The following is a 13,230-nucleotide window of genomic DNA, read 5'->3' on the forward strand; positions in this document are numbered from 1 at the left end:
TGGATGGTCAAGTTTGTTTCTGCCTCAGGACCTTTGTGTTTACTGAACTCCTTTGCATTTGACACAACAGCCTCTGTTTCATCTTAAGGATCATTTTATCAGAGAAGCCTTCCTCACAACCACAATTCACCCTCTACCTCCTGACTGTTTTATTTTACTACCTAAAATTCTTAATGATCTATTTATTTGCATGGTTGCTATCTGATTTCTTGATGGACTGTATACTCCATGTGAACAGAAAATTTATGCCTAGGACATTGCTTAGCACATCATAGGTACTCAATAAATTTTTATTCATGAATGAACCATTGGTGTAACAGGAGGCTGGACTTTGCCATCAGACCTTGGTATAAATCTCTGTTCCACGTTGGTTCATGCTGAGCCTGTGTAAAACCTGGTTCCTTTGAGACTTCTGCTGTCCTTCGCCCATCATCTAATCATTTCCTCTTCCTACCCCATACAACACCTCTACTAAAGACTTTATCTGCTTCAGAATCCTTTCTCTTCCCAAGGACTAGCATGACCCTGGGGTACTTCACTGTGCTCATGTTGAAACAGCCAGCATTATAGCATCGTTCTCAACAGTGGCCACATATTAGAATCATCAACGGAGCTTTAAAACAACACCAGTGTTGAGGTACCTACAATGCGGTACCTAGAGGAGTCCTATACAGAACGGTTGAAGGGACAAGTGGTAAATGGCATGAAGAAGAAAAGGCTCGTGGGATGGAAGGAAGGAAATGAGCTTTCAGGAATGTCTTCAGGCCTTTAGGGGACCATGATGTACAAGAAAATATATTCATGATATGTTGCTCCAGAAGGTAGTATTGGAGCAAATGACTAAACGTCATGGGAAAATATTTTGACTCTGCTTAAGGAAGATCCTTTTGGAGATAAACACAAGAAGAGAAGAAGCTGCTCTAAGAGCTTTCTCTCCTGAAACAATTAAAGGCAAGACTGACTGACTCCTGGGCAGCGAAGTGATAGAGGTCTCAACATTCCAAAGACCAGGAGAGTCTGTGACAATCCTAACCCACCGATACAAGGGGAAGTGGTTGAACAGTGACATCCCTGACTTCTGCTGCTGGGGATGTGGGTGTGTTTGGTGGTGTTGCACCAGAAGACAGTTTCTACATGATGAAGGGAACCCATTTTCATCTTTTATTTCAAGTAAGATGTGACCGTTCTCAAAGCAAAGAAACCCGAGGCATACAGTTTATTGACACAGCAGACAAGAGCATGTTGAGGCTAGAGCCAGAGATTGCTGGCCTATAGAGAAAAACCAGATATTAAAACAAACAAACAAAAACCAAAACCCAGACAACAGCACCAGCCCCGGAGCAGTCAGGCTGGAGGGCTTGTTGTTGCCTTCAGCAGAATCTTCCATGGAAATCATCTGAGAAGATGTTAGCATATAAAGGTGGTGCTTCTCCAGAGTACACACCTTTACATGAAGACTTAGCAACAGTGGCCCTCCCAGAAGCAGGGTGTGAATTTGGCCGTGCTGAGAGTGTGGTGAGATCCATGGGATGCAGGAAAGGACCACTTATAACAGTCTTCTGGGAATACTGCAGACTTCTTTGCGGGGGAAGATCCATATACTGCAAAATCTCTTCATTGCTTGTTGTGGAAATATTAATGACAAAACTTGATTAAATAAAATAACACTGGTTTGTTTTTAAATCTTTGGGGAGGCAGGGGAGTACTTATGGGAATTTCTAACACTAGTGTTAATTTTCTTGTAACCCAGACTTAGAATCCAGTTTAGCATTTCTCCTTTTTACCTCTCATCAGTTCTGGGATTTATTAGGCCCCAGTTCAGGCAGAGGGATGGGCCATACTACTTACTTTTTGCTCTCCTTTTTTTGACAAGGTTTGCCTCGATACATTAGTTAAGAGATGATACGGAAGAGGGAGTGGGACTGTATTAATTACCTGCAGGTCTGCTTAAGTGAGCTTCGACACTTCATTTTTTTTCACCCCTCTAGGTGCCAAAAATCACTAATGAAGCCAGAAAAGGAATATGGTGTGTTGATTACTCCTTTTTCAATAGGGAAAGAGAAAGCAAACAAACAAAAAAAACCAACCAAACAAAACCCTTTGTTGTTCTGAGCTCTTACAGATATTTTGTCACTGCTGATTGTTAATTACTGTCAGATTACACTTTGGGTGATTAATTGACCTTTCTTAGCCAAAACAATAAAGGCCATTTTACTAATACAGCAGAAAGCTCAGAGCACGGTTTGTTACACTGCTTTTCTATCACTGGGTGATTCTTCACTTTGGCCCCTTCTCCTCACTTTTGACCACACCTACTTGGGAAATAATTCTACAGGTACTTCCTCCACTTCATCACGGGTCCTTACCAGAAGGCGTCAAATCTATTTTTGGAGTCATTAAGACAGATTGTTTTAGTCTGAAGATGAGTTGTTTATCTAGGAAGTGAAAGAAGCCTAGTAACAATGCACAAGACAAGACTATTCTTATTCTCATGTCTAAAATCTTTCTGGGCAGCAGTTCACCTCTACTTTAAGCTGGCACAGACTTCAAGTCAGAGCCAGAATCTATTTTCCTGGTGCTACTGGTATCTCATATGGAACAGTTTGTATACTCACAATGCTGTAAGGGATGAAACTATGGACCGTCCTGATTTGACCTTATTCTAGAACTCACCACGTAGCCATGAAGACAGATGTACACACAGAGTTTATTTGGGTTGCCCAGGGTCCTCACTCAGGCAGCCTGCACTCTGACATGGCTCTTCATGTCGGGTAACTGCCTTGTCAGAATGCAGGTAACTCTCCATATTAAGTTCTGCCCTAGCCTTTCTTCTGAGCTCCACATTTCCAACTGCCTCTCAGCTCTCCAGTGGAAAATGGCTAACACAGAACTCCTATGTTCCCTTCAAATTTGCTTTTTCTCTTGATTTCCTTACCTCAATAAATGGTGCCTCCAGTCACCTAGAGCCACCTGGGTGTCTGAGACACCACTCTGCTTCAGTACGCGTTTGGATTTATCCACTAGTCTTGTCACTTCTCAACAACTCTTCGTTACCGCGATTACTGCCTTATTTCATCCTCTCCCGTCCTCCATTATTTCTCACCTTGACTTCTTAATCTAGTCTCTGACTCCTTCAATCTACTTTTCACCTTGCCTGCGGAAGAGTGGTCTCTGAATGGAAAATCTGATTCCATCATTCTGTAGCTCTTTAAAACTCTTCAGTGATTGTGGGCAAAGCAAAAACTCCTTAACAGGGCATAGAAAATTCACTCTAATCTGTCCCATGCCTACCATGCATGTGGAACTTTCTTTCTTTCTAGTTTTAGACTCTGTGCCTGGCCCTCAGTGCCCTATCTTTCTACAACCCCATGCTCCATTGACCACCTCCCATGCCCTACCTTTCTCATCCTCACTCCTCTGCTGGATACATATAGAGTCACATGAAGTGTGGTCTCTCCTGTGAGCATTTTCTGAGTCTCCGTGTAGATTTTCCTTCTTACGGTGCTCTGCTCCACCCTGGACTTGCTTCTGGCACAACACCCTCACAGCACATGAATCTTATTAGTCGAAGGTCTGATTTTCTCATCATCTGTAAAGTCCATTATGGCAGGGTATTACTTGCAGGTTTATCCCTATAATACCAAGCACAATACCTGCACCTACTGTGTCCAATTAACACATTACTATAGAGTAAACAATGGATTAATGTTATTTTACAAGGGCAGTTTTAGGAAAAATTCTTAAATAGTAATTTTTCTTCTTGTTCTTTTTTTACTTCTCTTTTCTTGCTTCAGAGCCTAGGTATTTAATACGTTTCTGCCAGTTACATATTATTTCTTCACTCCCTCCTCCACATGCTGTGATAATAGCTGAAAAACAAATACAGAAAAAAACCCTCCAATTGTATTAAAATAGGTATCGAGAACTAATGTTTTATTTTAAAAGATACTATGGATATGATATCTTTCTTATTTTATTTTAGGCTGTAAAAACAAAAACAAGCAAGCAAACAACAAAAACCTTGAAATGGGCTTGTCAAATGCTGAAAATTCATCCTTTCCAGAGAAGCAGAAGGCAAGACCTTCTTGCTTCACTGCTTCTTGCATTCTGCTGGGTTTTGAGGCTTCTTTGAGTCATAGTCTGGATCATTTTCCTTATCTTCTTCCCCTTCCTTATCTGCTTCTTCATCATAATCATCTTCTTCTTCAGTTGCTTCTCCAGTAGAGTCTAATATTGATCTTGGGATTATATGATCACGTAAAAAGTGACCAATTTCAAAGTCCGCAGCAAGGATAGCTTCAGCAGCATCATCCAGATGCCCACTCTCAGGTCCTATATGTCAACACTTCATTTGTGAAATATTCGTTGGGTTCAAAGTGAAATTCTAAAACAAAACTCATAAGCTGGCCAGCATCTGAGAACTTCACTTTAATATCTTTCAAATGCTTCAGAATTGGTTCATCATGTTCCTGAAACATATTACTGAGTAAGGCACCATTCTTAAAATCAGTCAACCGAAATTCAGGAATTCCTTGGGGTCCTTTTTTTCCTCATCTCTTTTCTCATCTTCAATTTTGTCCTTTTCTTTCAGCGCCTCTGAAATTACATCTTCCTCATCTGGTTTCCATTCACATTTTTCCGTAGGTCCATAAATTGCATTAATGATCTTGAATTGCTTATCAAATAAAAGCTGATAGAGAACAGCATACTTTCTTTTAAGATCATGAACTTCATCATGGGAGTTGGCTTCTATCTGTGCACATTTAATTTTAAGATTTTTGAGAGCATTTCAGTGGATCCTGTTGGTGTTTCTACCAGACCATCAAGTCGTTCTTGGAAGGCTGCAAGAATCTAAGGCTTTTGCATCATCTGTGTGCTTTGATTTTTGTTTCTTCACCAGTTTTTTTTTCTTGTACTTCTTCAACATCATCCAAATCTCCATCAAATTCAGACTGTTCCTTGTTGTCAGTCTGTCATGTTATAAGAAATCCAAGTATCGAAGGCTAGCACAGGGAGCCAGGCAGTGGGAGCTGCGTAGTCAGTGACTGGATATGAAATCTTAATTCAAAGGTGTTATGAACTAAATATTTGCATCTCTCCTCCTCCCCAAAATTCATATGTAAAGTCCTAAGTCTCAAAGTAATGGCATTTGGAGATAATTAGGGTTAGATGAGGTAATGAGTGTGGGACCTTCATGATGAGATTAGTGCTCTTATAAGAAGAGATACTAGAACATTCTCTCCACCCTTACCCTGTGCATGTGAGCACACAGTGAGATAGATGCCTGCCACCCACAAGCCAAGAGACAAAGCCTCAGAATGAAGTCACTCTGCTGGCACCTTGATCTTGGACTTCCCAATCTCCAGAAACATGAGAAAATTCTGTTCTTTAAGCCATCATGTCTGTGGTATTTTGTTATGGCAGCCTGAGAGAACTAAAGCAAAGGGAACATTTTAATGGGAGACTATTATGTATTAGGGTAGACTGATGGGGAAATGTATTTTTGCAATAGCTCATCTCTCTGTTCCTCTCCTCAAATCACACCATCTAGGGAGTTGCCTTGAATTACTATAAAAATCTAATATAATCTGATATATCTACTAGGATTATTAAATCTGGCCAAGTCTGAGAAAAAAAAAGTTAAGTTCTTATAATTCTGAACACATTTCTGGGATGGAATTTTTTTGCACTAGACTAAGAGTTGATCAGGGAACCACTTTCTCTTGAACAGGTTTAAGATGAAAACAAATGTATCCCAATGCTAGAAATATCTGTGAAGTGGTCTGATTGTGTAACTGCTCTTTGTAAGCTCATGACTCTTGGGCATATTGCATGGGATAGGTCTGATTTCTCTAATCAAACCTAGAGACAGTGAGGACTGCTCTTAGCTTAACAGGAAACGGAAAATTGGCAAAAAAGAGACAGAGAAAGTTTGCAAATCACAGGAAATAACCCTTCAATGTAGATTATTACAAGGTCATGACTGAGACATTCTTTAGAAAATGGTGCTCAGCTCTTCCTACTTCCTATTCAGCTGTGGTGATGATGGTGATTTTATTTGTCCTCTACATTGACCACCCCACCTTTCTCCTGCCAAGAAAGCAACTTGGTAACAGGTGTTGGGAGGGGGGAAAAGTGGAGCAAGATTTGAGATGTCCTTTTGTGCTTCGGTGTGAGCCAAGATGGCATTCCAGAGCCAGCCAGAGGCCACAGGGGATTAGCACGGCTTCCTTGGAGCCATGGTGAAGAAACAGTCAGTGCCAAATAAACAAGTCACATCCTCAGCTTCTAGCTTGAAAGGGCAGATGTTTATGTCATTTTAATGGCAGAGTCCAAATGACATCCATTGCAATTATCATCTTATTAGATCTTCCTTAGACTTGGAAAAGAATTCACCTCTCTCTACTGCATTTGTTTGACTGAAGTGTGTTCCATGTTTTAGTATTGCTAGGGAATTAGTACACAAATAATGGCAATGCATTTCTCACACACATGCATACCTGTTTATTATGATCTATTTAAACTAAAAATCATCAGGAATTAGGTATCATAGCACTCTCAAGTCTCACTGCAAGTAATTCAGTTTCTTCTAGTTCTTTCCAACCAGTTCTTTTTTAAAAAATATGTTTTTTATTGATTTTTTTACAGAGAGGAAGGGAGAGGGGTAGAGAGTTAAAAACATCGATGAGAGAGAAACATCGATCAGCTGCCTCCTGCACATCCCCTACTAGGGATGTGCCCTCAACCAAGGTATATGCCCTTGACTGGAATCGAATCTGGGACCCTTCAGTCCGCAGGCTGACACTCTATCCACTGAGCCAAACCGATTAGGGCTCCAACCAGTTCTTATCAAACTGTCAGTGGTGAAGGACCATTTAAAAAATTTCCAATCCTTTGTAGATCCATACTTTTGTAAAATACAATAAAAATGAATCATTAGGGAAAAAAGAAATACAAAATACAAACGTCAATTTTTTATTACTAGATTCAGCAGACTATCAAATTGCTATAAAATTTTCTCTATGTCTGCTCTCTATTTTTCTTCTTACCTGTCAGTGACCTGTACCACATGTGCAAATGACCACATCTTGAGTAGTGTAGACAATTAAGTAAACAAACAGGCCCACAGGACTTCTCCTTTGCCTTGTCATCCGGGCAGAGGGCTCATTACCTTAGAATTGCCCAGAAGTTTCTGGTCTATTAAAACCTGGGGGCTTTCCCCTGGGATCCCAACCTCTGGAATCCCTCTTTCCACAGAAGGGCAGTGCTTTGGAGACATTGCTCCAGACGAACCGTTTTCAGTTCTCCCTCATGCGGGAGCTGATGTCAGCAGGCTGGCACCCATGTAATGTCGGTGAGCTGTGCCCTAGGAAAATGCAGCATGGGTGGTGTAATGTCAGGTGCCTTTTACTCCAAATCACCTCTTCTGTGTACTGAAGGCTTTTCAGAAGGAAAATCAAAACACACGGAAGTGGTAAAAACAGCAAGAGTTAGTAGCTAAAAGTTATGAGATTTAGAGTGAGGCCTCGGGAATGGGACAGAGGTCACAAGTAGCAGGAGATGGGGATTCACAGAGCAGAGAGAGCAGTGATGACAGGGATGTCTGGGGTTGATTTTATTAATAAGGATTTTAACACTTTTTATTTTTTTATTTATTTTTATTTTTATTTTTTATTTTATTTTATTTTATTTTATTATTTTTTTATTGCTTAAAGTATTACAAAGGGTATTACATATGTGTCCTTTTTTTAATTCCCCACCCTTGACAATCCCCTGGCCCCACCCCCACCCCCCAGTGTCTTATGTCCATTGGTTATGCTTATATGCATGGATTTTAACACTTTTTAATAGTTTACCTCAGTGGTATGATAACGAGATGGAGTCCATGAACCAGGCCGTTACCCACAGCCTGAAGAAAATCATGGGGCTTAGACAGCAGAAGTCATCTTCTATTTGGGAAAAATTTAAAAAGGTATATATTAGCGTGACTCCTTTAAACCAAAAAAATGTTATCAGATTCATGATATTCTTTATTGTCCATCATGTAGTTGGGCAGCTATTCTTGAACACTCTTGCTTTCAATTTACTCAGCACATTTCTTCTTAAGAATTCCAAATATTGCCTTGGCCGGTGTGGCTCAGTTGGTTGGAACTTCACCCTGTGCACCAAAAGGTGGTGGGTTCAATCCCCAGTCAGGGCTCATAAGGCAACCAATCGATGTTCTCTCCCACAGCGATGTTTCTCTCTCTTTCCCTCTAAAATCAATAAACATATCCTCGGGTGAGGATTAAAACAAAAAGAATTCCAGATATTTTTGCCTATGTTATTTCATTTATCCACACATAGTTGTTGAGATATAATTATTATTCATTTATACACTGAGTGGCCAGATTATTATGACCACCCATCAGTACTTCGTTGGGCCACCTTTTGCCTTCAATACTGCGGAGATTCTTGGCATTGACTCCACGAGATGTTGAAAGGTGATGTGAGGAATCTGACCATGCCTGATGAATAGCACTGTCCAGTTCTGTGAGATTTGATGGTTGTGGAACCAGCTGCCTGATGGCTCTTTTAACTTCGTCCCACAAATGCTCAATTGGATTGGGATCTGGTGCTTGTGGGGGCCACCTAAGCAAGGTAAAGTCTCCCTCATGTTCTTGAAAGCACTCCTGCACAATACGAGCACTGTGGCATGGCGCATTGTCTTGTTGAAAGAAGCCATCTCCATTGGGATACACCATCACATGATAGGATGAAGTTGATCAGCAACGATACTTAGGTATGTTGTGCTATTCAGACGTTTATAATGATCTGGCCCTCTAGCAACTTCAGCGCGAAATTATAGCTAATTTGCCTACAAATGTCAGGTGGTCATAATAATCTGGCCACTCAGTGTATATCCAGTCAACATTTCTTTATAGAGGTTAGCAATCTACAAAGTGAGTAGGAGCCATAGCAATTTCTTCAAGATTTGTGAGACTAGACTTCAAGAAAGAAAATATACTTGATGTTTTATATGTTTTTAAGATTTAAAAATCCATTATGGGCTTTGGTACAGGTTCTGAAGTAAAAACAATAAGACCATCTGTGCTCTTTCCATATGATAACCACTGTTTGCTAGCTTCATCATAAGGAAGCCTGTGAGGTTTACCAACAGGGAAAAACTTTGGAGTGTTTTTGAAGCAGTTGCTAAATATGTGTTCATGATTGCTTTGCATGTGTTGTTAATGTAGGTTCTAATGACATGGGACCTGTCAGAATTAAAGAGATTTTGGCTGAAATTTGTTTTCCGTGAGAATCACTTATCCCCATGTATAAATTTGCCCTGATTCAGTGCATTTCAACCCAGTTCTGTGAGATACTCATCGTCCACAGAATGCTGTTAGGTGTTGGGTTCTTTCCTGAAGTTAGGGAGCTGAGAGCAAGATCTCCCTCTGAAGAGTTTAAATGAAGTTGAAATAAATGAATGCAATTTTCTATTCCATACATATTAAATTGTGTCTTATACACAACTGATGCTCAAATATGTGTACAGTTATAATCATAGAGTGAACATTTTTATTTTTTGGCTTCCCAAATCTGAATCCCAATTCTGTGTTTGAGTAATTTCCCATTTTAGGAGGCAAGGTGAGAATCAGAGCCCACCCCCACTGTGATGCTGAAAATGCTGGATACTCTTTTTCTCAGTACCCCTGGGGCTCAGCCCATTAGGCGCCCATGCCTGAGATTTGGCATCCAAGGGTAGGGGTGCAAAGAAGCAGGTGTGGTGGAGAAATCATCCTAGCGCAAGTGCTGGTGATGGCTGGGGAAGGGGAGGCGACCAGTGTTTAATGGCTTTGGCAGAAGTGTGTTTGGCTGGTTCTAAGTGTCATTTTGGTTCTTGTCCTGGCTGTGGACACACAGTTTTCCTACCTGTTTTCTGCGTGTGGTTTTCCAGTCTTCCCCATGATTCTGTGAGTGACTTAATACATTCTTTTCTGCTTAATCGTTTGGAGTTGGTTTCTGGTGCTAGCAATTAAGAGCCCTGATACACGTTTAAATATGAAAATTATGGGAACTTGGTTATTGGTAAAATGTGTATTGTCCTCATTCCAAGTAAACTGAAGGAACACTTGCTTTTAGAGCATTTCTTGGAAACTTTATGGCAATTCCTGAAACTTAGTTCTGGCCACTGGAAGGTAGTGCTAGGTGAGTTTCGCCCAATGTTGGGCAGAACAGGCAATGTGGATTGTTCTGGAGTATTCATACAGCCCCTGCTTGGGTCCTCCGTGAAATGCTGTTGTCCAGGGCCTCCACTAGCCCATTCAGTGCTTCTGAGAATTGGAAACAGGGTTTCTTCTTGCCGGTGGGCACAGCCCCTTCCAGGATCACATTTGGCAGGTGGACCTCGTGCTGCATTTTTGTCCCCCTTCCCTCTCAGTCAGGAGCTTGCACAGGGCACAAGTTGTACAACAGTGTGCTGTAGTCCTGCTGCCCTCCATGGTCATGCCTCCAATATTTCCCCAAAGGTCGACAGATGTTGAAGACTTCCTAGTCTCAGAGCTTAGAAAGTTCACAATTGAGTTGGGAAGGCAAGATAAAACATGAAGAAAGACTAAGTAACATTAAAAGAGTTTAGTAACAGCTTGAGACAGGAGAACAGGACTATATTAGCCAGGGTTCTCCAGAGAAACAGAACCAATAGTAGACAAATATCTATATCTATATCTATATCTATATCTATATCTATATCTATATCTATATCTATATCATCTACATCTACATCTACATCATCTATCTATCTATCTATCTATCTATCTATCCATCTATGATATTTATTATAAAGAATTAACTAATGAGATTATGGAGGCTGAAAGTCCCAAGATCTACAGGGTGAGTGGTAAGCTGAAGACCCAGGAGAGCTGATGGTGTAGTTCCCATCCAAAGGCTGGCAGGTTCAAGACTCAGGAAGAGCCGATGTTTCAGTTCAAGTCCAAGACAGGAAAAGTCAGTGTTCCAGTTAGGAGGCCATCAGGTAGGAAAAAATCTCTCTTACCTGGGGGAAGGTTAGCCTTTTTGTTATATTCAGGCCTTCAACTGATTGGATGAGGCTCACCTATGTGTACCAATTCAGATGTTAATCTCATCCAAAAAGCACCCTTGCAGAAATAGCCAGAAAAATGTTTGACCAATATCTGGGCATCTTGTGGTCCTAGTCAAGTTGACACATAAAATTAACCATCACAACTTGTATGCATACATATAAGCATAACTAATGGACATAAGACACTGGGGGGTAAGGGAGGGCAGGGATTGTCAAGGGCTGGGGGTGGGGGAAGGACACATATGTAATACCCTTTGTAATACTTATTATAATATTTTTTTTTAAAAAGAATAAAATAAATAAATAAATAAATAAATAAAATAAAATTAACCATCACAAAGACATATCAAAGATTGTGCATAATTAATTGCCCCACGAGTTATACAGATAATAAATACTCTGAGATATCTGAGGGGGGTGAGGTCACTTCAGTCTGTGGCAGCCTTGGATGGCAGATAAGTGAAGACTGATAAATTTGGGATCAGGAAAAAGAAAGGTAAAGCCCTAACACCAGCACTCCCTCCCCCTAAAGTAACAACAACAACAAATACACCAAAACCCCTTTCAAAAGATAAATCCCAAGCTCCATAGCTTGAGTAAAAAGTCTGCACAATTGGAGTCAAATCCAGTCATTTTGGTCTCATTTCTAAGAAAGCTCTCCTGAGCCATTCTGCCACTCCCTTCAATCCTTCAGCCAACATTTACTAAGTCCTACTGCATGCTAGAAACTATGGCCAAAATAGTTGATTACTAGTCCCTCCCACACTCCTTGTCTCCCACTCATGTTCTTCCTTCCTGGAATGAACCTCCTTCTACCTCCTTTCCTCTCAAATCCACTCTTAAGATCCATCTTTATCATGTAACCTTCCATTTTTTACTATAAACATTGACTGCTCTGAACATGAATACAACTATTTTTGGTGCAATTCATTTGACAATAGATAAACTATTTTGTTTCAAACTGTTATAAAAATGTTTTGTTTGACTTTTTAAAAACATGTTTTATATTTCTTTCATCTCTCCACTGGATTATAAGATATGAGACCAGGTTTCTAATATTTAGGTGTCCCTTGTGAATGCTTTCAAAGTAAGCATGAGATGTTTGCTGCTTACAGTCAAAGTCTTAGCTAGTGATAATGTAAAAAAGGGTACCTTGGCCCTTGTCATAGTGGCAGGTATACAGATTCAAAGTTGAGACACCTCTCCAATCCAGCAAGGACTGCTTGGGCAGTATCTTCTCCTAAAGAGAAAGAAAACTTGCTCAGGTGGTCATAAAGGTGATCCTTAGTTTAAATTCCTCTGGAAGAATGAGGAATAAATGAAAGGGAGTGGCTAGCAGGGCATATCCCCAGAAAGCAAGGCCTAATTAAAGTTCACACTGGAGTTCCTTTTAGAAGCAGCATTTCTTAATTGCAAGAAATACATAAATGAGTTTCCGAAGGAGCTTTAGTGCAAACTAAAAGGCCAAGTATTGAGCAGAAGGAAGGAAAGGAAGCACATTATCCTCCTGTTCTGTGTGCTCACAAACCACCTAGTTATCTGACAGCTTTACAATTTCACTTAGAGGTCACCAATGATAACTCATTTCCTAATGCTGGACACTTAAGTAGAAGCAGATTACTGTGGAAGAGTAGAGTAAATAGCAATACTAATAAAGCCAAGCATCAATTTTTCATTTCCAGCCCAATCACTAAACTTTTACCAAAACTGCATGTGATACATTGTAAGTGTCCTTACATATCAATAAAATTGATTTGAACAAGTTGAATCAAACCCACAATTAGAGTGAAATTGGCAACACTAATATGTGTTAATGATAGGTGGGCCACCTAATTTTGAGAAATAGTAACGATTAGAATGCAGCCTTGACCTTATCTGTTCGACTTTTTAGTAAATTTAATCTTACTTCTGGTTTTGGCTAAGGTAACACATGTTTGATAAAAGGAGCTCTTTCTTTGGGTTATAAATGGAATATTCTGTTACTGCTTGAAACCAAACTACTCAATGAATTGTTTTCCAACTAGAACAAGGATGAACTGCCATATTTAATTTGGTTCATTGCATTCTCTTTACAAAATCCTTGTGACTAGATTTCATTGGCCAAAGCAAGTCATGTGGCTGCTCTGGAGGCCAACCGGGGTGGA

The 13,230-nt window shown here is 40.2% G+C and overlaps 1 pseudogene; it reads right to left on the bottom strand.

Annotated features, from left to right (window-relative positions):
• Nucleotides 1-4,325: 4,325 nt before the first annotated feature.
• On the bottom strand, nt 4,326-10,401 carry LOC102443043 (annotated as a pseudogene).
• Nucleotides 10,402-13,230: the final 2,829 nt, after the last annotated feature.

Source organism: Myotis lucifugus, unplaced genomic scaffold (assembly GCF_000147115.1).
Source record: "Myotis lucifugus unplaced genomic scaffold, Myoluc2.0 scaffold_5, whole genome shotgun sequence".
Taxonomy (NCBI): domain Eukaryota; kingdom Metazoa; phylum Chordata; class Mammalia; order Chiroptera; family Vespertilionidae; genus Myotis; species Myotis lucifugus.